We start from the raw sequence: 25666 nt of genomic DNA, 5'->3' as shown, positions 1-25666 counted from the left end.
GAGAGATGAGGGTGCGTGTCTTTTTCTGCATGAGGATGTAAACATCACACGTGAAATCCGACAAACACCTCACCAAGCTGACTTAAAGCACCAATACCCAACTATTTACTACAGAATACATTTATTAGGTGGTAGTAACACCTCAAATACCCGCCGTGAAGCTATGCCCCTGGAAATAAGTTACCTCTGAAACAGAGGGAAAGAGATGGGTGAAGTGTGTGTGTATGTCAGTGATAATATGAAAGAGAGATTTTTTGTTTCTAGAAAGGAGGGTCTGTTTGTTCTTTTTTTAACTTTAGTCCATGGCTCAGACATCTATGGCTTATTGAACAGCGGCTTCTCTTTTGTGATAGCTTCATAGGTGCAACGTCCAACCAAGCCAATCACAACGCAGGATATAATAGACTAAAGCCAATCACAAATCATGATATAATAAACCAAAGATCAGTCTGAAGTGCTTCACTGAGCAGCACCGTTAGTAGGGTACTTGGACATGCATTGTCTGCGAGAGAGCTAAACCTGTCAAAAGGCAGACCTAAAAATGAGACATTCTGTGCGGTTGAACATGAGCCCTATCTGTAACCATCTAAATCAATATTTGGTAAATACTAAACAAGCTTATGTTAGTATAATATTGTGTACACAGTGGGAAACATACTGGGCGTGTTACAAGGAACATCATGTTTTCCTCAAAACAAAGCTGGCAACGTCTTCCACAGCTTGCAAATCCTGTATACTCAAAGTGCTTATAGCATTAACAGAGCTTACTGCCACCATTTAAAGAATCTTCCCTCTGGCAGTAATGCTCACTGGCGTGCAACAGTAAACAGGCAAAGTGCTTCTACACTAAGCAAAAAGCAGCAGGCAACAGGCTCCACCATCATGAAGGCGCGGGGTGTTATTGCCTTTAAATCTGGGCCCCATTATGCAGAAAACAAGTAGATGCAAATCATACAGTGGAATATTTTGCTTTCTCTAAAATTGTTGGGGGCTTGTATCATCGAATGGGGTTCACCACATGTTCATGAGCACACTCCATGCAGCTCACGCCAATTGGGGAGTCACGTAACCAATCTGCTAATACCCTCACGGTTACCTGCACATGCAGTAGGAGTTCTCACAGCAGAAGTGCAGAGGAGCACACAGTGACAGTGATGGTGCGGCAGATGTACATGCCAATTCATGACTGTGAGCATCATGGCTCTCTGAGCCGTGAGGGGGACCACACGCGCCCCATCGCGGTCCATGTAGTGGGGTGGACTTCCTTCCACCAGGCTCATGGTTCCTCATTAGAAAGGGATAGGGCCCCTACAGAGGGTGCAGTCAGTGGCTGCACACTCCCGCTAGGGGCGAGAGAGGGCGCTGTTGGTGGAACCCTCAGACCGGAAACCCTCATCCCCAGGGAATGCTCCAAGGTTTTCAGATTCCAGGAGGTGGACATTCAACACACCCCTCTGGGCCTCTTTACCTGAGTGTAATTTTCAGCAACAGGAGCATCTCTGTTGGAAAACAAGAGATCCTCGTGTGGATGCCAGCAAGACCATGAGCAGATGAGGTGACATCCACAGCAGTTACAGGGAGCACACATTTTGTGTTACAGAAATGATCATGCAAGCCCTCAGTATAATTTACGTCTTCCACGTGCACGCCAAAAGGATGCTTGTCTGAGGGTTGCAGGTTTTATAAACTGGACCAGACTCAGACACGGCCGAGGCACCCCCTCCGCCCTGCACGGGGAACAACCTTTACAACGCAACTTTTACAACGCACTACCCTTACAACGAAACTGTTACAACGCAAATGCATTGACAACGCATGCCATTACAACGCAAGTCTTTACATCGACTTGCACTAGATGGCGTGCTAACATTAAAAATAGTGTAGTTTACTATCCAAACACCTTCCCTACTGTTACGTGGAGTGGAGTTAGAATAGTAAATTACACTTTTTTAATGTTAGCACGCCATCTAGTGCAAGTCGATGTAAAGATTTGCGTTGTAAAGACTTGCGTTGTCACTGCATTTGCGTTGTAAAAATTTCGTTGTAACAGCATGCGTTGTAAAAGCATGCGTTGTAACATCATACATCCGCCCTGCACTATGCCATGCCACATCATACGACCACTCCGGGGATGATATGAGTTCCATGGTGCAGGAGTGTGGACATTACTGAGGCCAGATTCGCTCATTCTAACCAGTAATTGCATTCGTCCACAGTGCAATTGTGGATTTAGGTTCCTTTGACGGTGACTTGCTGAGCCCGGATGTTCATCCCCCAATCCAAAGGCGTCTCCACTGCCGTTTACTACCTTGGAACCGTGGGGTGGGGGAGAGGTGGGCTTTGGGTCTCGAGGTGAGTGGTAAAGAGGCTGGAGTGTTGTGTTAGACCCTCCGCCATGCTGTAGGAAGGGGGCAGGCAGAGTCCGAGCTGGTCTTGTGCTCACAGACCCTTCCCAGCGCACGTGTGATTTAATGAGGAGCGACCTCTCTTCTGCGGTTCCAGCAGCCGGTCATCCTAGGGGCAGACACTCTGGACCTGTCATGCTACGGCGGAGCAGCCCCCCCCCCCCCCTCCCATCCCCGTCCCTCCCCACGGGGATACGAAACTCTGGACCTGTCATGCTATGGCAAAGCAGAGCCCCCCCCCCCCCCCTCCCCACGGCGATACTGCTCACCCCGGTGAGTAATCGGCCCTTGTGGTACCGTCGGCAGGCTGATTGATGTGTTCCAGGCCTCTGACTGAGCAGAGTGTGCAGGAAGTACATTTAACGGGTTTTCTTTAAAGTTTCCTCCTCGTGTCTCGTTCTCTTTCCGGGTACTTAAATACATTCAAGCTAAGGCTGTGTTACTTACACTTGCACATGCCCCCGTGCTCAAATGGCTTGTAAGTGCTGGCTGAACGGCTGCTTCCGCCTGTACCTGCAGCTGTCTTTATCCGGCTGACAGACAGACAGTACCGATTTGCCACATAAAGATATGCGCTTCAGATGCCTCCCAGGAGAGGTAAAAGTAGCATCAAAGCAGAGACCTCTCCGGTTGGGTTCACTGAAGGTTTCTTCCTTGATGTTTTACCTTCTGCCCTCCTCTGACGTAATGCCCTCATTCCCTTTGGTTAAACAGTCTATTTGCAGTGACAAAAATCGGTGGCAGGGGCCTGCTGGCAATCTTAAATATAAACGGGGGTGTCGGGGAGGCACGGCAGGACTAAGAACACTGAATATAGGCTTTAAAAATGCACATATCCCTGCTCCTGCTGGTGATGTTTGGTCTCTTCTGTTTCGTGCCACGTTCAGCCGAATGCTCCAGTGACACATAATTCAGCTGATGTTTCAGATAATGTGTGAAATATTCATAAGAGTGCCCATGACGAAACATTGACACAGACTTTACAGACGTCCTAAAGGAACACGCATTGGCATAGCCAATAGGTCTCGCATTTGGGACCTTATAAGGGTTTAGCCATGCAACAGTTGGTGTTGTTGCACCAAGGATATTCTGCTGCATAACTAAATACTTATACGGTCCAAAAAGCGAGACCTATTGGCTATGCCAATGCTTGTTTGTTTTTTGTTGCTGTTTTGTTTAAGTTGGCAGATCTACAATATCTGGACATGGTTTTTGTTAACAGTTCTTTTCATCAAATGAACTTGTTTTTATAGCTTTGAATGTTGTTTCCATTCTGGTTGCAGGAAACAGTCATTCCCGGGGGTGTGGGGGCTGCCTAGCTGTGCGCAAGCGCCAAACTTTGCAAATGAGAAAATGCCTGGTGCAGGCACAATTTACAAGTGTGAAGTGAGTGAGCCCCAGGCAGCGTGACTCCCTCACCCAGGAGTTCATGCACTGCAAGTGCATACTCAGCATGGTTTAAGGAAACTCGACCCACTCCCTCCCAGGCATCGAACACATATTTACCAAGAAACTCTGAGAAGAGCCTGCCTGCTGCACTGACGGCTGGTGGTGTGTGTGCCTGGTGGAAGCGTGCACTGACGGCTGGTGGTGTGTGTGCCTGGTGGAAGCGTGCACTGACGGCTGGTGGTGTGTGTGCCTGGTAGAAGCGTGCACTGACGGCTGGTGGTGTGTGTCCCTGGTGAAAGCATGCACTGACGGCTGGTGGTGTGTGCCCAGTGGAAACGTATACTGACGGCTGGTGGTGTGTGTGCCCGGTGAAAGCGTGCACTGACGACTGATGGTGTGTGTGCCTGATGAAAGTGTGCACTGATGGCTGCTGGTGTGTGTGGCTGGTGGAAGCGTGCACTGACGGCTGGTGGTGTGTGTGCCTGGTGGAAGACTGCACTGACGGCTAGTGGTGTGTGTGCCTTGAGTAAGCGTGCACTGACAGCTGGTAGTGTGTGCTTGGTGGAAGCGTGCACTAATGACTGGTGGTGTGTGTGCCTGGTGGAATTGTGCACTGACGGCTGGTGGTGTGTGTGTGCCTGGTGAAAGCGTGCACTGACGGCTGGTGGTGTGTGCCTGGTGGAAGCGTGCACTGATGGCTGGTGGGGTGTGTGCCCGGTGAAAGCGTGCACTGACGGCTGGTGGTGTGTGTGCCTGGTGGAAGCGTGCACTGACGGCTGGTGGTGTGTGTGCCTAGTGATAGCGTGCACTGACAGCTGGTGATGTGTGTGCCTGATGAAAGCGTGCACTGATGGCTGGGGGTGTGTGCCTGGTGAAAGCGTGCACTGACAGCTGGTGGTATGTGTGCTTGGTGGAAGCGTGCACTGACGGCTGGTGGTGTGTGTGCCCAGTGAAATCGTGCACTGATGACTGATGGTGTGTGTGCCTGGTGAAAGTGTGCACTGACGGCTGGTGGTGTGTGTGCCTGGTGAAAGCGTGCACTGAGAGCTGGTGGTGTGTGTGCCTGGTGGAAGCGTGCACTGATGACTGGTGGTGTGTGTGCCTTGTGTAAGCGTGCACTGATGGCTGGTGGTGTGTGCCTGGTGGAAGCGTGCACTGACGGCTGGTGGTGTGTGTGCCTGGTGGAATCGTGCACTGACGGCTGGTGGTGTCTATGCCTGGTGGAAGCGTGCAGTGACGGCTGGTGGTGTGTGTGTCTGGTGGAAGCACGCACTGACGGCTGGTGGTGTGTGTGCTTGGTGGAAGCGTGCACTGATGGCTGGTGGTGTGTGTGCCTGGTGGAAGTGTGCACTGATGGCTGGTGGTGTGTGTGCCTGGTGGAATCGTGCACTGATGGCTGGTGGTGTGTGTGCCTGGTGGAAGAGTGCACGGACGGCTGGTGGTGTGTATGCCTGGTGGAAGCGTGCACTGATGGCTGGTGGTGTGTGTGCTTGGTGGAAGCGTGCACTGATGGCTGGTGGTGTGTGTGCCTGGTGGAAGCGTGCACTAATGGCTGGTGGTGTGTGTGCCTGGTGGAATCGTGCACAGATGGCTGGTGGTGTGTGTGCCTGGTGGAAGAGTGCACGGACGGCTGGTGGTGTGTATGCCTGGTGGAAGCGTGCACTGATGGCTGGTGGTGTGTATGCCTGGTGGAAGCATGCACTGACGGCTGGTGGTGTGTGTGCCTGGTGGAAGCGTGTATTGATGGCTGGTGGAGTGTATGCCTGGTGGAAGCGTGCGCTGACAGCTGGTGGTGTGTGTGCCTGGTGGAAGCGTGCACTGACAGCTGGTGGTGTGTGTGCCTGGTGAAAGCGTGCACTGACGGAAGGTGGTGTGTGCCTGGTGAAAGCGTGCACTGATGGCTACTGGTGTGTGTGCCTGGTGGAATCGTGCACTGACGGCTGGTGGTGTGTGTGCCTGGTGGAATCGTGCACTGATGGCTGGTGGTGTGTGTGCCTGGTGGAATTGTGCACTGACGGCTGGTGGTGTGTGTGTCTGATGAAAGCGTGCACTGATGGCTGGTGGTGTGTGCCTGGTGAAAGCGTGCACTGACGGCTGGTGGTGTGTGTCTGGTGGAAGCGTGCACTGACGGCTGGTGGTGTGTGTGCCAGGTGAGAGCGTGCACTGACGACTGATGGTTTGTGTGCCTGGTGAAAGTGTGCACTGACGGCTGGTGGTGTGTGTGCCTGGTGGACTCGTGCACTGACGGCTGGTGGTCTGTGTGCCTGGTGGAAGCGTGCACTGAATGACTTCTAATCATTTATAACTTCTAGCTATGATCCAATGCTTTGGATTTAATGTGTAAGGTTTGTGTTTTTTTAGTAATGTAGTTCACAGGTAAAAAAATGTGTGTACGTAAGTACAGGTTTGACATGCTAAATGCGCGCACCCCATTTCTTTACGAATAAGAAAACGGAACACTTTAATCACAAAAGCATTATTAATTATAAGACGAGGACGTCATGGGACTGCAATGAGCACATGATTTTAAAATGCAAAATGCGCGCACTCTATTTAAAAATTAAGAAATCGAAACTCTTTAAGCACAAAAGCATGAAGGACAATCATTAGCATAGCCAATAGGTCTTGCCTTTGGGACCTTATAAGTGATTAGCCATGCAAGGATATTGTGCTGCATAACTAAATACTTATACGGTCCCAAAAGCGAGACCTATTGGCTATGCCAATGCTTGTTTTAATTTCCTTTCATAATTCATGCACCGTTATAAGAAGCCAGGCTGTAGACCAAAACAGTCAGAGTAAGAGAACCATATGATTAATTAATATGTGATAGACCTTTCAGGGCTGGGATTAGTTTTGGGTCTTACTGTTGTTCCCCTTAGATGAGTGGTAAATGATGTGTTTTGGCCCTGTCTAAATTATAGGGTCTGCTCAGGAGAGCGCATGATTAGAATGTTAGTCTTTTATATGAATGCTACTTGAACAGTTGCTGTGCCTGCAGGAGTAAGTAATAAATAAAATTTTATCTTACTTTTTTGAGTCCATCTTTGTAAAAGCAGATTAAGGAGGAGGGCATGAAAGATCCAAAAATGGATGGCAACATCAGCTCACTTAAGGAAATCCATCTGTCTTGCTAGATCGCCAAAAACTTCCCCTGAAATTAGGTAACTTTCTATAGAAAGGAATTATAAAATTTTCAGCATTATCCCTAAAAAGTGAACCCTCATCAAAGGAATTGGGTATGACTTTTCCCAATTGATGAAAAAAATCCAGGGCAGTAGAAGCAAAATTGCCTGAAGAGGATGAATAGCCTCACCTTCTTATGTCATTGATAACAGCCAGTGGTCCAGATAAGGTAACCGTGAATACTCTCCCTTTGGAGATGATCAGTCACTACTGTTGAGCACTTTATGAAAATTCTTCGGCTGATTTCAAGCCAAAAGGGGGAATCTTAAATGGAAATATACCCCCCCTTCCATAAACCAAAGTTTCTTGCCATGTGCTCTTCTGATCGTAAGGCAATAGTCACCCAAAAACCACAAATGAGAGACGGAGCAATGGACTGTCACCATCTTTAGCATTTCTTGAGCAACAAATTAGTTTATTCACCTTAGCTCTAAAATTGGCCTCTTCCATTTCTTTTATATTTCGTCTACCAGAAAATACCAGCACTAAACTGAACGTCCTCCACCACATACTTCTGAAGAAGAGAACCCACCTCTTGCCAAAACAGATTTTTTTTTGTACAAATAAACCTTCTAAGAAACTGACAAAATTGGAGGCTGTGCCCCAGAACTATAACCTTGAGCATCCTAAAGTTTAGGGTAACTTTTGCCATTAGTAATAAAGAATTACACCCTGCTTCCCAATGGGGGTGCTATGAGGGCGGGGGAGTCACTGATCCCATCCTCGTTTAGGTTGATTGGCTCCCTTAGGATTTAAGACACTGAAGCAGTATATTGTACTTATTCACTTTAGAATCCTTGGTATGTGTGGCATGCCGAGAATTCTAATAGGGAGCGTTCTACCAGGAGAGTTCTGTAGTGAAAGTTACTCGGAGGCTGCTGAGGGAGCTCTGTGTTTTCAACTTACAATAAATATACATCGTAACAACAAGAAGTATGAAGGCGTGTACTTCATAATATTGGCGACAAGGAAAGGAAAGAACAGCGAGCACTAAAACGTATCCTGCTTGAATGTCTCCATTGTTAGATGGTGAAAGGGAGACAGTAACACCTCTTGAGAAGACAAGTAGTGGACAAAAAGTGGACGCGAGTGTTGTGCGCGCGCGATGGGAAAAGTGAAAGTAGGCTGCATGCGCGAAAGGGAAAGTGATCGCGGCTGTACATATTGCAAAGCTGCCGGCTGCTCGCGTGCACGCTCGCGTGAACGCAAGCTTGTCGCCAGCCAGCAGCACTTTGAAAACTCACCTACTAAATGTCTCTCCGAGCAGCGCATGCGCGCTGACTCAGCGAGACCTAAAAATAAAATTACAGCTTTTTAATTCAAATACACATCACCCCCTTACCTGCGTCCTTCTTGTCCCTGTCATTACTAGATGAGGCATTCCGCCTCCTACAGACCATTAATAGCTACTTGGATCATGATCCCGTTTTAAATAGTCTTCTTTCTACCTCCATGATGTCGTGTTCTTCATACCAGGAAACACGCAGGAGTCAGGTCAGGTTCTTTGTATTATGTATTATTGTATTTGCTCTGGTTGCTGCTACTCTGCCCACACGTGCCCTCGTCATCCTGCCCTCCTTCTTCTGAATGCCCTCCCTACTCCCCTGACCGGAAGTGGTGTACGGTTCCTGTCCCCTCCCCACCAGTCGGGTACAGGGTCCTAGTGCCCTTTTACCCAGGTCACGACATCTCCCCTTTTGTTGCAAGAAAATGACAAGAAATTGGTGAGAGAGATGGAGGTATGGAAAGAGAGAGAGAGAGACGGAGAGAAAGACAGAGAGAGAGAGAGAAAGAGAGAGAGAGAGAGAGAGAGAGAGAGAGAGAGACGTTTCGTTGTCCCCATCATTACATTTCTTCAATCAGTCTTTTTGGTCTTTTGCTCTCTCTTCTTGGACAAGGTTCTTCCCTGTCTTTCTGCAATTCCTCGTTTTGTCTCTCATCTGTGTCTGTGTTTACTGCTGCTGTGTCCTCTCCGTCTTCATCCATGATCTTTAGTCCCTTGAAGTGAGAGCTGTTCTTGTTATTCGGTAGGGGCCTGCTGCCACCGTTATCATAGACCCCTTGACATGTGTCACTGTTAGTGGTTCCTTTGAGAACGGACTGTCTGATTTTCTCAGTTGCTGCTGATGCACCACCGCTGAGTCCCCTTGCTTGAAGTGTGATGGAGTGGCATACGCCTTTATTTTCTCTTTGGCCTCGTGGTCTCTGACAGCAATGCTGCTGTGCTCTGGTGGCGCCGTTGCTTCTAGTTGTGGTAGCCTCGTCCTGCTTGTTCTGCCCAGCACCAATTCCGCGGGGCATCGTCCCGTGGAGCTTTGAGGGGTGTTTCGGTAATCTCTTAGTACTTGACAGAGTGTCTGTCCTATTGATATCTGCACCAGCTTTGCTCTTTGGACAGCCTTCTTTATGTTCCCCATGAACCTCTCCACCATGCCATCTGCTTGTGGTCAGGGAGGTGTTAACCTCCTGTGATGAATGCCTAGGTAGTCCATGAATTTTCAAAACTCCTCCCCTGAGAATGGCGGAGCATTGTCTGTTTTTAGTGTTTGTGGGGAGCCCCAGACTGCAAATATGTCATCCAGTATTGGCAGTGTTGCGCTTGCTGATGTCGATGAGACTTGTCACACGATAGGAAATCTTGAATATTCGTCAATGATCACGAGCAAGTGGTTGCCCGTGTCTAGATGTCCATAGAAGTCTGCTGCCAGTGCTGTCCACACTGCCCTTGGGAGTTCCGACATTTGTAGAGGTTCAGGCTTTGCTGGCTGCCCTGTCATTTGGCAGATGTGGCAATTTATGATAGTGTCCTCCACCATATTGTCTAGGCCAGGGAACCATACTTTCTCCCGTAGCAGTTTCTTTGTCGCGACCATGCCTCTGTGTGATTTGTGTGCCAAGTTTATAGTTTGTCTGCGTAGTGCACTTGGCATAACTATTCTTGTTCCTCTCATTACTATTCTGTTCACAGTCTCTGATAGTTCTTCATGAATCTTTTTGAATGCTAGCATCGTCTCCTTGTTGAGTCCTTCTTTCATGATGCTGTTGTTGTTGACGTGTCTCCATCTTTGCTGTCTTGTCACCTCTTTCAACGCTTGCATCGTGGCATTCCTCCCTGTTTCTTACTCAAGGTCTGCTATCGTTATTGATGCCGTAGTGTTCTGTTTTAGTACGAAGTTTAGATGTTCCTCTGCTATTGAGGTGTTCTCAGGAATCTGCGGTAAGGGATGCCTTGACATGTAATCAGCCGGGTTGTGTTCTTTTCCCGGTTTGTGCACAATCTTGAAGTCATAGTCCATCAGTCTTATGCCCCATCGCTCGATGCGAGGCGGTATCTTTGCTTTTGGATTGCCATATATTGTCACCAGGGCCTGATGGTCTGTTACGATGGTGAATGGTTTCCCGTAGATGAACATGTGGTAGTGTTTACATGCCCATACTACTGCTAGACTTTCTTTTTCTGGCTGCGAGTATGCCCTCTCAATGTCAGAAAGACTTTTGCTTGCATATGCCACAATCTTACGTGGAGAGTCCCTGCCCGGCATGTGTTGTGCTAAAATTGCTCCTAATCCTACCGGGCTGGCGTCCACCGTCAGTTCCGTGCATAGCAGTAGTTCGAAATATGCAAGATGGTCCACTGCTATTACAGCATGTCTGATGGCCTCAAATGCCTTCTTGCATTCATGTGTCCAGATGAATTTCTGACCCTGCTTCGTTAGTTCTCGAAGCGGTGTGCTCACTGTGGCAAAGTCTTTTATGTATCGAGCACAGTAGCTGGCAATCCCAAGAAATGACCTTACTTCTGCGACGTCCGCTGGAGGACTCGCTTTTTCTAGCGTCTCTACCTTGCTGTGGTCTAGTCTCATTCCTTTCTTGGAGAAGATGTGTCCGAAGAACACCAGTTCATTTCTCCCTAGTTTGCACTTATCTTCATTCAGCGTTAGACCTGCTTTTTCCAGATGCAAACATACTTCCTGCAGAGCTCTTTCATGCTCTTCATCTGATCGACCAAACACCAAAATGTCGTCACTGTAGTTTAAGCTGTTCTTTACTGGCCTTATTACCTGCCTTATGGTCTCCTGAAATATCTCTGCTGCCGATGAGATGCCAAAACTCAGTCGTTTGTAGTGAAACAGGCCCATGTGTGTGGAGAATGTGGTAATGTACCTTGATTGTGGGTCAAGCTCCAGTTGATGATACCCTTTGCACAGGTCCAGCTTTGAAAACCAGCATGCGCCAGTGAGGCAGCTGATCATGTCATTTAAGTGTGGTCTAGGGTGTCTTTCCCTTTCAATCGCTGTGTTTGGTATCCTCATGTCTACACATATGCGAATCTTGGATGTGTTCTTCTTTGGAGCTGCAACTATTGGCGATATCCATGGGGTCGGCCCGTCTGCAGGCTCTATTATGTCTTGGCTCAGCAGGCTTTGTATTTCCTCTTCTACCTGTGGCTACAGGTGTATCGGCACTCATCGGTGATGCTGAGCCACAGGTTTTATTGCTTCATTGATGTGCAGTGTTATTTGCCGTCCTTTTAGTTTTCCTAGGCCTTGTAGTATTGCTGGATAGTCTCGCAGAATGTTCTGTTTCTCTGACATGTAGTATGTCATTGCGAGGAGACCCATCATCTACACCGTGATGTTGCTTAGCAGACATGGTGCTGGAATGTCTCCCTGTAGCACATGTATTTCTTCTTTGCTTAACTTGTCTTTAAACATCAGTGTCTCTGTAAACTTCCTCATGTTGACCACTGGTTTCTTCGAGCCCCAGGTGAATACATCAACAGTGGACGGTGATAGTGGCGGTTTTATTTTCATCTTTTTATATATATATATTTTTTATAACTCTTTTTATTAAAGTTATGCGAAACATACAATTTGCGTACAGTTCCATCCAAGCACATTACAGAAAGCACAAAAGGACAAGTCACACAATATAAGAAAGAGAAGAGGAGGAAGTTATGGTGAGGGGGGAATTTCACTTTCGGGCTCCTCTGGCGGGGCACATATGTAACCACGGTATGAGTTCCAGGGCGACCAGATCTTGGCCCACTTTCGGGGACATCCCCTAGCTGCATAAATCGTCTTCTCTCTAAGCATACACCAGTCAAGGTCGGCCTTCCAGTCTGCAACCTTTGGAGTTTGCATGGCTCCCCAGAGTTGAGCAATGTTCCTTTTGGCCACCATGCAGCCCAGTGTGACCCATTGTATCGCATGCGAGCCCAGATCAGTGGGTTCCCAGATGTTGAGGAGGCATCTAGGCGCTTCTGGGTGTATGTTAAGTTTGAGTACCTGGCTCATGATGTTGTGAATGTCTCGCCAGTAGGCCTGTATATGGTCGCAATGCCAGATAATATGGGTGAAAGTGCCCTGTTGCATGCACCCCCTTTTACAGCGACCAGACTGAACTACCCATATGTTGCAGTTGGGGGCCCGTGATGTAAGCTCGGTGCAGAATTTTCAGCTGTACAAGTCGTAGACGCGCCGATATGGCGACAGTTTTAGGGGAGGAGACCGCAGCCTGCCAAGTCTCATCATCTAACTCTATGCCATCTTTTTCCTATCTCTCCCGCAAAAGCGTCAACGGGTCATCCATGTTATTAATGAGTTTTCTATATGTTAGGGAGATGGCTCTTTCAGGCAAATAGCCGTCTAGCAGCCTATCCTCCAGTGGTGCATATTCAGGTGGGGGGGTGTCGCGGGGCAGTGCTGCCAAGAGTGCGTGACGTATTTGCAAATATCGGAAACGCTCTGCGTCCGCCATATCATATTGATGTTGGAGAGAGGCAAAAGGTTTAACCCCCCCTGCGTCCCACAGATTCCCCAACACGCGATACACCAATCAGGTCCCATTTATCAAATCCCCGAGTGTTGCCCAAATATCAGAGTTTCTGTGAATCCCACAGGGGTGTGAAAAGGGTCAATTTGTTGGACCAGCCCATGGAGGCGGTCGCAGTGTGCCAAGTGTGTACGGAGTGCTTGGTTGGGCCGGTGAGCGGGTACTTATTCGGCTTGGAGTAGAGGGCCTTCGTAAAGGCGCCATTAGGAAGAAGGCGTCTATCCATATTAAACGCGGGGTCGTCAGGCCGTCCGTATGTGCAGTGGTTTATCGGTGTTAAATGTGAGGTCCAATAGTATTTCCTGATGTCAGGCAATCCTATCTCCCCATCGTACCAGTGGAGGGTGAGTTTTTTGAGAGCAATACGAGGCCTCCCGTTCCATAGAAGATCTCGCTGTAATCCCTCGATTTGCTGGAAGTAAGAATTAGGTACTGGATCTGCGACGTTCTGAAGGGCGTAAAGAAAGCGTGGCAGTGACATCATTTTAAAAAGGGCCGCTTTGCCTAATAAGGAGAGAGGCAGTAGCTTCCAGTTCGCGATATCGTGTTTCAGCCGCTGTATCGGAGGAACGAGGTTTCGGGTGAATCGGAGGGTTTTGTCTAGTGAGATAAAAATACCCAGATATTTGAATCCATCTGGAGCCACCGGAATGTAACAACATTGGAGGTATTGGAGGGGCCCCTCCACTCAAGGCGTAGATAAATGACTTCTGCCAGTTGACGCTGAAGCCAGAATATTCACCAAAAATAGAGAGGATATCAAATACAGCGATAAGTGATCTTTTGGGGGAGGCGAGGTACAGCAGTATGTTGTCCGCGTACAAGGAAATTCGGTCTTCCCAGTCTGTTGACCATCGCAGCCCGCGGATCATTACATCTCTACGGATCCAAGCCGCAAGGGGCTCAAGGGCCAAGGCAAATAGCAAAGGGTAGATGGGGCACCCCTGACGTGTCCCTCGACTAAGCGTAAATGGATCCGACTTCCTGTTATTTACGACTACCTGTGCCATTGGTGAGGCGTATAGCAACCGTATCCAGCCTATAAAACCAGGCCCGAACCCCAGCTTGCCCAGCACTGCAAATAGATAGGGCCATTCAAGCGTGTCGAAGGCCATTGTAGCGTCTAGAGAGACCACCACGGCGTCCTCGCGCAGGGTCGACGCCCTGCCCAGCACCCCGTGCAGCCTGCGGAGATTCAGCGCGGTGTTTCGCCGGGGCATAAATCCTGATTGGTCGGGGTGCACCAGGCCACTTACGACCTTGATTAGTCTATTGGCGAGTATCTTAGCGAGAATCTTTGGCTCAGCGTTTAACAATGAGATGGGCCTGTAGGAGGCACAGTCAGTTATAGGTTTCCCCTCCTTATGGATCGTGACGATGGTCGCTATTCTCTTATCCAAGGGGAGGGATCCCCGCTCAAGGCTGTCTTCGAACATTGCTTTCAGGCGGGTTGCCAATTTGTCTGGGCGGAGCTTGTACAGCTCAATGGGGAGGCCATTAGGGCCGAGGGCTTTGCTTGGCTTGAGTGCTCTAATTGCGATTGCGATCTCTTCCGCTACAATATCACTATCCATAAAGTCTCGGTCAGCATCTGATAGTACTGGCAGAGAAATATCGCGCAATAATTCAGAGGAGTCTGCTTCGCTATGTGGTACCCTGGAGCGGTATACTTCACGGTAGTGGGCTGCAAAGCGGTCAACTATTTCTTGAGGGTCTGTTATGACTGATCCCTCGGAGTCCCGTAGCTCAGGGACCAGCCTGCTCGTGCGCTCCTTTTTGTCCAACCAGGCGATTAATTTCCCGGCCTTGTCGCCCCAGTCATAGATCCGCCCCAGTCTGGATTGCGCCAGTATCTTGGCCCGGTCAGTGACTAGGGCGCGGTACTCCTCCTGTCGGAGGCGAAGGGCATGCAGGACCTCCGGCGAAGGATCAGATTCATGATTACTCTCCAGCCGGTATATGTCTTGTTCAATGTCAGAGATTTCCGCTGTTCTGTCTTTTTTTCATCCCTGATCACTGTTTTGAAGGCCTCCCACAACGTCTGCGGGGACTCTACCGACATCTCGTTATCGAGGAAATAGTTGTCAATGGCTTTGATAAGACCGGCCCGCGTCCCAGCGCACCTGAGGTGCCAGGGGTTGATTGGGGCGATGCGTCCCACCGGGGTGTCGTCCAGGACCATATGAACCCAGAGGGGAGAGTGGTCAGAGACGCCCCTAGCCAGGTGTCGTACTTCGTGTATGTGCATTACCTGCGGGGCTGGGACGAGAATGTAGTCTAACCGCGAGAGGGTGTTGTGAACGCCGGAGTGAAAAGTGTGCTGGATCTTATCAGGGTGGTAGGCCCTCCAACCATGTTTTTATATTTTGATACACACATTATGTTGCATGTGGCCCTGCTATCTAGCACGAATCGTGTGCTGTGTCTTCCTACATCAATGTCCGCGGTCGCTGTGTTCTTTACCTGATGTTTCTCTATGAGATGAATGCTCTCTCGCTCTCTGTCTTCCGCAGGGGCATCGGACATCAGATATAGTCTTTCCACGTTCTCTTGTAGTGCTTCTCCGTCTGATACAGTGGAGGAACTGCGATTTGCCGTTTCCATGTGCCTGGCATATCTGTTTGTTGCCGTCCGTGGTCTTCCTAGTCGTCCTCGATCAGTTTTAAATTGTGCACCCATGCAGGTGCTTGCAAAATGATTATCTCTGTTGCATTTCCTGCATTTCTGACCCATTGCCGGGCATGCGCCGAAGACTGGAGTAGAAGACTGTCTCTCCCCCGCACACCCCCTGTGTTTTAGGTCTCGCCTAGCGATGCAGCGCATGCGCTGCTCGCTCCTGGAAAGATCTATTGTCGCCGGTTTGGCTTGCGAAGCGAGGGTGGAAGCTCCACCCAAGCTTCTTACTGGCGCACTTGCCAAATCCATGCTTTCTATTGGGGGGGAAGCATGTTTGGTTCCCTCCCTGTCTTCCTTCGGCATGCCTGCCCGGACAGGGCATGTGCACGCGCCTGGACTCCTCTTTGCCGTCTCCTGTTTGCCGTGCCTCCACGCGCCCAGACAGGAGATGTGCACGTGTTTGGTGTGCGGGCACGGCGCTTCGGCGTGATTTCACTTTTTTTAAGGCATTTCAGCAGTCGGTGTAGGTCTGGAGGCCTCGTTGTACAGAGTTTTCGTTTTGGGCGGAGACTGTCCTTAGGCTCGGCAGGGGGAACTGGCAGGCATGGCATTGTTATTTGCTTTGTCAATGCAGTACCTCAACTTTAGTCGTAGCAGTGATTCGGACATACCAGAATCGCTGGAGTTTCAGATTGCTGGTATGCATTTACTTGTTTTAATTCAAGTGGTTTCATATTTCCATTCCCTGCAGCGTTCATGCTGCCCTGAGCGTCTCTATTGGGGTATGGCTCAATTTTTGGCATACTTGGTAGTAGTTATCTGGCATGTATTACTCCTCCTTGAAAGCAGAGTGTATTTTAGGACTTGTATTTTTTCTTACACTTGAATTTTTCTGTATAGTACCATGTGGTCTGAAACTGTGCGCCTTTAAGTTGGTTTCGATGAATGTTAAAACGCCAGCCAGGTTCTTTATTGGTACGACATGTGACAAAAAGAATTAGACATGCAAATGATACTGTCAGGGGTGGTTGAGTCCAGAGCATTTGGTACCGACGCCAGGGAAGCGGAAGGCAGTGCAAGTGGGAGGGACAGCGGAACGAGGACACTGAATGCGCGTTTGTCCTGCTGCACTGGCCATGCGAGCCGCTTGAAAGCTTCAGTTGTGACGGTTCCAGAGAAGACATTCCCCCTTCAAAGGAGTGGATGTTACGGGCAAGGATGCCCGCGACAGCTGCAGAACCCTGTGGTGCAGCGTCATTCCCATTGCAACGGGGAACTTTGAAGGTTGAAAGTGCAGCTTTTACATTAACACGGGAGGTCGTTGACTTTGAGGGATGGGGGAAGATTACAACAAAAGACATTCAGAAATCAGATCGTCCTCTGTAGATTGGATTGGCAGGGCCTAATGTATGTTTTCTTTGCATCTGTGTTGTCTGGTTCCGGCAGTCCGTACTTAGAGTAGAGCGTGTATAGTACAAAAACAAGCATTTGCAATGCAATAGGTCTCGCAGTTGTTAGAGTTTGAGCTATTGGCATTGTAAGTGGCAATGCCTTTTATTTATGTGTTGGTTTTTAAAAAATAAATAAAAGGCATTGTCATTTACAATGCCAATAGGTTAAACTCTCGCAAATGCAAGAACTATTGCATTGCAAATGCTTGTTTGTCTTCGGACAAAATACTGAACACACCAGGATACCATACATTTTTTGGGGTTCTATTTTCTTTGCTGTACTGCATTAGACAGGCTGTATGAGGCAGTATAAGTTGAACATTTTAAGTTTATTCAGACACAAAATCTGGTAACTCGCCAAGCCAGGCACCAACAGCTTTTGACCCATTCCAAGATAAACAGCCTCAGAACCCCATGAAGCTACAGAGCATGACATAAGCAACATTCTATGGGAACATCACAGAGCTCGGCACAAGAAAGCAACTAAGCTGAACACAGCATACGTCCACACTTAACCCCCCCTTTCCTTCCCAAAAAGCAAACACAACAACAGAAGGAAAAACCAAAATAGGAATTGACCAAACAACGACTTCAAAACAACGGAAGATAAAAATGAAACAAACACCTGCGACCTCTCAATGATGCGCATAGAAATCACCCCCACACGAAATTAACAATGATACAACATAGCTATCAGCCCCACACAAAATCACCCGACCATCTCAGTGGTCTGTCAATCAATCAGGGAATTGTGCAGCACGCTTCTCAGCCGTGAGGGTCTCAAGGTGCTAGAAGGGGGGGGGGATAGTGGGGGAGCAGCTCCGATCGATGAGATCTCACCACCTGCTTTGTCGAACGACCAAACCCAGGACAGTGTGATCCCCTTGCATCACCTTTGTCACCTGATGCAACCACAGCTTCTCCTGCTTCCCTTTGAAAATCACCATCCTCCATCAACAACTAACCCGAACAACCATCAACCACCTTTTCGGACTGCACCACATCTTTCCCTCTCTTCTGGAACAAAGCACCTCTCATCAAATTCCATGTCTACCCATTCTTCAATTTCCACCAATATCCCCCCACCATCTTCACTCTGTATGGACCCCTGAACTTTGACATACGTCAACCCACACCACCAGGTTTTACCTTAACCCAATCACCCACATTGTTCATGCACTTGCTCCGATCAACCTGTGAGGTCTTGCTCAACACTTTAGAATCTTTTTCTCGCATTCACGAAGGAACCAACTTAGTCCCAGGCTGTCTACATCACATCATCTCAAAGGGCTTTACTGTGGTGTGTTGTGCCCACAACATGCCCTTTACAGCACTCTGAACAACCAACCCTTCCCCACTAGCCAACTCCATGGTTCCTCAATCAACCAGTTAATCCTCTCCACCTGATAATTTCCCTATGGGTTGTACAAAAAAGTACAAACATGCTTCACTCCAATGTTACTCAGAAACTCTTTCATTTCACCGGAAGTAAGTTGCGTGTCGCTATCAGTTACCAACATCAAAGGAATGCCTTCTCTCCTGATAATTTCTCCCAACACTGCAATGGTGGCCTTTCTGCTAATACGCCTCATGAAAACCACTTCAACCTACTTAGATTTGGCATCCACCATGACTGCCTCATACCTCTCATGTTCAGGCAAGGAAAAACAGCCCTATGAAGTCTATGCATACTGTTTTCCACACAAAATTCACTTCAGACACTTGTTGATCATTTTCCAACATGCCTAAACCAACTCTCAGTCTGTTATCTGAATTTTTGCACACCTCACACTCTTCTACCCATTTCGTCACCTGACTATCCATGGAAGGACAACACAATTTTTCTTTTAGTCTCTTAAGTGTCATCGTTGAACCCAAATATCTTTAATGCACTAACCATTTGAGTTTATCCCTATTCGACCTCTTGCACCAAAAATGTATAACTTTCCTTTCGTGCAGTCAACCCAGCCTTGGAAATACAGGTTAAGACCTCCAGCAAAGTATCATTGTGTGCACCAATACTTTCGTCAAAGACTAATATTTCTTCTTAGAAAAAAACAACATCTCTGACTCCAGATAACACAATTGATATTAGTCTCCGGAAAACACTTGCCACAGATGACAATCCGAAAGGTAACCTGTTAAACTGAAATATCCCCTCACTCATGAAGCAGTCAAATGCTTGGAATCTAAATGCAGTTTCACCTGATGATAGGCAGTTTTCAAGTCTAGCTTGGAAAAATACTTCCACCCAGACAACAATAAAATCAGTTTGTTGACATTCGGCAGAAGGAAACAATCCATAACAATGTTCTGATTGAGACTGCATAAGTTAACACAGAACCTCAATGACCCATCCAATTTTTTTTATTATGACCACAGGAGACAACCATTGCGTGGCCTAGACGGACTGTATGACCTTGTCCTGAATCATCTGCTTGAGTATACTCCTTACTTCTACCCTTATCACACACAGGAACCTACCTTACCTTATGTCTCACCGGCATGGCATCCTTCCTCAATACAAATTTATGTTGGCATTCTTTGTCCTCTCCCAATCTGTTCTCAAAAACTGAATTGAACCGTACCAGAACTCCCCTCAGTTCTCCATCATCCAACGCCATAACTTGGTTGGCCACTCTTGTGTTAACCGCTATGTGCAAGTCATACTGATGTGACCACCTGAAAACAGCAGACCCTCAACAACCACATACACTTTTCCTAGCCATAAACCAAATTTTGACTGAAACATAGCCAATTACTACAATGCCGCCCCCTAATAACCTTTCAATATCACACCAGTAGATTTAAGTCTGCCACCAGGCAAGGTGACGTCAAACAGATGCTTGGGTATTATAGTATATAGTGACCCTGAATCCACTATCAACAAAATCACTTTCCCATTCATTTTAAAGTCCGCGTTGGGATGTATTTTCATTTTCATGTCATTGCCCACCTCGCCACCTCACTTATAGACACAACACCGACCAGCACCACCTCCTTTGGCTCATCTACAGATGCATTTTTGATGAGGTTTTGCATGCTTGTACAAAATATCCTTTCTTACCACAAATCGAACATTTCTTGCGAATGGCAAAACAATTCTTTGAATCTCTCAAGTAAAAAATAGTACCACACCAGTGACCCGAACAGTAGGAAGGTCTTCTGAGAAACTTGATGCTCCCCCAAATTTCAGACTGCCTCCTTTGTTATGGTTACTGTTCGTCGCAATACATTTTTTATTAGCTGCATTGACTAATCTTGATTCATTATTCACTTCTGCTGCACCGGAGATAGTTTTGCATTCAGGTTTTTTGCATCTCCTTCATACATCTCTCTGACTCTTTACCACCTTGGCAATTTTTATAGCATCGTTAAGTGTGGGATTACTGGCTGCCCATAATCTCTCCTGCATTTTCTTTTACTACTGCATTGGACTATTAATTGATCCCTAATCATTTCTCCTGTCATCAGCTCAAATTGGCATTTTGCTGCCACTTCTTGCTATCTTGCTATAAAAGTCATCTACTGACTCAAATGGTTTGTGTGGCTGAGTGTAGAATTAATTACATTTTATCACAATATACATCTCCACCATCAGTGTATACTTTTGGTTGGTATTTAAACACGTGTTGGCCCTCTATACCCAAACAACCTATAAGAAGCTTTATTTATTGACCAGAGAAGAACTTGTGCCCTCAAGTGCCAATAAATAGTTCTCAAATGTCTCTATCTAATCTTCCCATTAATCGGTGATTCTCCAGGTTGTCTAAGAAATGAGGAATGCATCAACATAGACTGATTTATGTTCATGGTAAACTGTAGCGCAAATATTACAAAGAAGGCAATGTTGCCAAATATGCACTAGGTGGCACTGCAAAACACAAGCACAACGCCCAACAACCATTGAGTTTACACAAGTGGGTTTGAAGTGAGCATGCAGGACCTGGTATTGTCTAGAGCAGTGCTTTCCAAACTTTTCATTTTGGTGACACACTTTTTAGACATGCATCATTTCGCGACACAGTAATTGAATTTCACTAGCAAAATATATGATTTGTAAAATAATAACATACTTACATTTCCAAGACAGCTGTCATTTAGGAGTAACAATATGTAGATATGTGCAAGAATTAAAACAATTTGAATATAACCAGCAACACTCACTATTTGAATGAGATGTATGAGGTTGATAGCCAGCATTTGGAGCTGCAGGAGCCACATCACTGGTGACGCTGCTGTCACCTCCCCCCTGTGTAAACTTGAATAGGACTGCGGGGGTGGCAGCAGCAAGCGCTGCAGGAGCCGGAAGCATGTGAAGCTGCGTCACTGGTGATGCTGCTTTTGCCCCCTCCTGCGTAAGTATGGAAGGGTGTACGGGGGCAGAAGTCTGCAGGGGCGGCAGCAGCGAGAGCCGCCGCAGTCTACTCACTGCCAGAGGTTCCACGGGTCTGCGGGAGGGCAACAGCAGTGAGCGCCGGATGGCCGCTGGCGATGGTGCTGCTGGCCTTCCCCTGACCTAGAGTGAATGGGGCTGCGGGGGTGGCGCAGAGCACTGCACTGCAGGAGCCACCAGCACTCTTACTCCCCGCCACTGCCACTGTTGGATACTTCAACGGGTCTACAGGAGGGTGGTAGCATGCAGCAGCAATGCTCCAACTCCAATCACGGCTTGCTGCCCCACCACAAGGGACTCCTCCTCTTTCGCAGGAACAGGTAATGTGTCAGTAGCATGCCCAGTCCCATCCTGCTTGATGCCTAGACAGCATTGCCTAGACCATGTTGTGTGACACACCTATAGACGGCAGCCAACAATACACTAACATGTCGCGACACACCGTTTGGAAAGCACTGGTCTAGAGTATTGAAGTTTGGCTGAGTGTCAACTGCCAGTTCATGCCCCTACACCAGACAAACGATTTAAAGCTGTTCGCCAAGGTACGGAATTAAAGCTGCTTGCAGAGGAAAGGAGACATTGCCTGAGGCACGCATTGCTGGAGGCGCAGAGGCCCGTTGTTAGACAGCACATGCTGACTACAGGGTAGAGCACACAAGCAGAATGCTCGAAGGAGCAGCCACGAGGTAGTGTGCACAGACCCAAGAATGGCAGAAGGGGCCACACTTGCGGTCTAATGGCAGTTTCCCTGCCGGGGACTCAAAGGGGATACCGGTTGCCCTGTAGAGGCCGGGTCCCACTATCCACTTGTTTAAGAAACCCACTCTCAGCTGCAGAGGCACTAAGCGACGGCCCAGACATGAGAATGCTGTGCCCCCTGGGTAGTAGGCTACCAACGATCTCTTGACAGAAGTTCAGGAGCAATTTCATCAGGATTGTGTGGCTGCTAATCTCGATACTGCTGATCTCAGTCTGATAGGGGCCTGCCCCTCTTCATCACCAAAAATATTACAGTTAGTGAACATGCTGTATGAGGTGGTAGAAGTTGAGCACTTTAAGTTTAATTCAGAAACAAAATCCTGAGATTCGCCAAGCCAGGCACAAACAGCATCTGACCCATTCCAAGATAAACAGCCCCTAAACCCCATCAAGGCACAGAGCATTACATGATGAACATTATATGGTAACATCAAAGAGATGGGCAAAACAAAGCAACTAAGATGAACACACTATGACATGTACCTTTTATTGTGTAATAATTATACCGCTGGTGCACATCCCACTCATGTGCTGAGCTGGGGCGGAGAGCTTTAGGACATGCTGTTAGCACAACAGACGCATGGAGGCCTATATAAGAGCCACTGCTTTAGCGTGTCCTGGTCGGCAACTGCATTTTTGAATGGCACTTAACTGAGTCAGACTTTTAACCATGGGATTGTCTAGCTCCCTCTCACCATCAATGCCATCTACCATTACAGCCTTTACAGGATGACAGTGAGATTTTGCAGCTCTCGAGAGAAGACCTTCAATCAATCAATCAATCAATCAATCAATACATATATAAAGCGCGCTACTCACCCGCGAGGGTCTCAAGGCGCTGTCTCTCTGATAAAAGATGCAGTGAATTCTGCCTTAACAGAGCCTCAGGCAAAGCGTTTGAGGGAGGACCAAGATGGCGATAAAGAGACTGAAGGGGAAAGTATGTTCCAGTGGGCCAGTTTCGAGAGATTCTGCTTCATATGAGTGAATACTTGGTTTTAGTGAAATCCCCAGATGGAAGAAGGGTTTTATTTTCAATAAAGTGCAACCCTGCCTGATGGTCTCCCTTTGCATGATGGCATTAAACACATTCTCTGAAAGGAATGGAAGGATACTGATAAGGCGGCAAAACCTTGTTTCCATTCAAAGAGGTACTGCTTTGAGGGTTTTTATTCAGATTTTCCCCAGACACCAACGGTCAACCCAATTCTATGCTCAATGGCTTCTACTTCTTCCTTGGCATTAGAGGGTGCAATATTATCTGCTGTGGTTGATAGTGAGGTGGAATCAAATTTTAAATGATCATTTGCAGCTGCAAATTTTCCTATCAACCTCTCTTACCAAGCCTATGCAACGCTGGTCCTCCTTAAAGATTTTCAGCGTCTCTATGATTGCCTCAAGGAGAAAGGTGACCCTATTGCAGTTCTGGCGCAGACGGAACTCCTTTCCAAATTTATGTCCAATGTCTCATTTGATGGTTTATGAGCAGCAACGTTTTCAGCTGGGGCAGCGATTGCCAGGAGGAAAATATTGTGGTTGAAATCCTGGAAGCCTGGTCACTCCCAGAGGTCTTTCATTCAAAAGTTTCCATTTACTGCCCCGAGACTTTTTGGAGATGAATTGGACACTATGGTATAGAAAGCAGTCGACGAGAGAAAGATCCTCACGTCGTTTAAGCTGGTTTCCAGGAAAAAAATCCTTTATTTCCAAAGAGTTGTTGCAGAATGTGCAGGACAAGCATTCCTTTCGTGGCTGAGCCAGAGGTCAGGGTCAGGGTTTATCAAGGTTGGCGCAAGACTCCATCAGATTTCCCATCAATCGAATGAGTGTGTTTTTAACACCTGGGTCCTCGACATCATCAGCCAGGGGTTCATCACTCATCAACTTCTTGAATTCCACCAAGTCAGATTTATGCCTACCTCTTTACCAAGGAAAGAAGTAAAGACACTGTCTATGCTGCAAATAGTTCAAGCACTTATGTGAAGGGAGCAGTAATTCCTGTCCCCAACAGTCAACAGGGCACAGGGTTCTATTCTTTTCTATTTTTAGTACCAAAAGTAGACGACAGATATCGATCCATTGTGGATTTAAAGGCATTGAACAAATATGTACTAGTGGAAAGCTTCCAGATGATTTCCATTCAATCAAAACATTATTTTGATTACAGAGGGAGATTTTCTGATGACTCTTGATTTGTAGGGGTGTTGCCCCACTGATTTTTTTGCCCCCAGGGTTCCACCAGCAGCAGCACTTAAGTTCTTACTAAATTTCTAAATTTCATGCCATTAGTACGTGTCGTCACTCACGGGGGGGGGGGGGGTGTTAGGAGCAACTTGCGTGCGGCATTCCCCTGAGCCAGTCCAGCAAGAATGCGCATGTCGGGTTAGCCAGGTGCCTTTCTCTGGCCAGCCTGATATGCGCAGTCTTGCTGGTCTTGTCACTCTCGCCTGTTAATTGAGGAGGGTGGGTGGGTCGCAGCCGCAGCCCCACGGCCTCTTAAGGAGCGGTGAGGTCTCCTGCCCCAGGCCAATCCAAGCGCTGCTTTAGTAGTGCCTGGATTGGCTGCTTTAGTCATGGGGCATAGTACCGCCAGGGGCACCCCTCTGTCCCCCCTCCCCAAAATGCATACCCAAATAACACACACACAGACTGTTGAGTTGGGTAAAATTTGCTGCAGGTTTATTACATATTACAATATGTAATGGGTGGGTTATCTTACGGGCGATCCAAGGGCAGGCAACCAACTGGGCCGCCTGCCCGCCTGATGAGCCGGGCAGCGCGGGAGCGAACCCCGCCTTTGCTGCCATCCAGGTGATTCTTTTCTAGGATCACGTGCCGTGGTAACTTCTACTCACGCCCCCCCTCTCGGGGCGGAGCGTCGCATAGCAAACCCCCCGGTTGTTCAGGTCCACAACCGCCCGCAGGACTAGTGGGGCGCCGACACGGCTTCCGGGACCCTCCCCTGAGGCTCCTCGGTTTTGGCTCAGGCACCCCCTACGGTGCCGCGCAGAGGTACCCTTTGTACCGGCCTGCTTCCAGATCGCCCTGTAACTCCGCCACAGCCCTGGAGGTGGCTCACCGTCGCCGCCAGGGCCCCCCACCAGAACAGCTGCAGCCTCTTCTGTCTAGAGCTTCCTGCAAATCTAGATGCAGAGTATCATCCCAACTGGTTATGGATGGCCCCATCTGTATCCCAAAGCGCTTGACGCTAGTCAGATAGTGTCTGATGAAACCAAAGGCCCGTTAAGCCTGGGAAGTTGTGCCAAGAACTATTCACACTCCTGCGGGAATGTTCCACTGCATCACATGCCTCTGCCCCGTGCCAGCTGTGGGCGAGGCGAATGCATACACCAAGGCTCACATTGCCCCATCTATTTGCTGATCTCACGTAGCTGCCGTCTTTTTAGCACCGTGTGTGCCTGAACGCCTGCATGCCCCATCTATGGGACAGCAGCCCCCATGCTAGGTGACCACTCCCCCACCCGCCTGCCTACTTTGGCTATTAAGGCGAGAAGGATTATATTTAACCTTTGAACAGTCCCTATGTTTGCTAAATCCTGACGCACAGGAGTGCTCATAACCGTACGTGCGTGACAATGGGCAAGGGGCCCTCCTGCCCTTGCCATGTA

The sequence above is a fragment of the Triturus cristatus genome, chromosome 1_2 (assembly GCF_964204655.1).
Source record: "Triturus cristatus chromosome 1_2, aTriCri1.1, whole genome shotgun sequence".
NCBI classification, from domain to species: domain Eukaryota; kingdom Metazoa; phylum Chordata; class Amphibia; order Caudata; family Salamandridae; genus Triturus; species Triturus cristatus.
The sequence above is the reverse complement of the archived record's forward strand: the minus strand, read 5'-3'. Positions refer to the sequence as shown.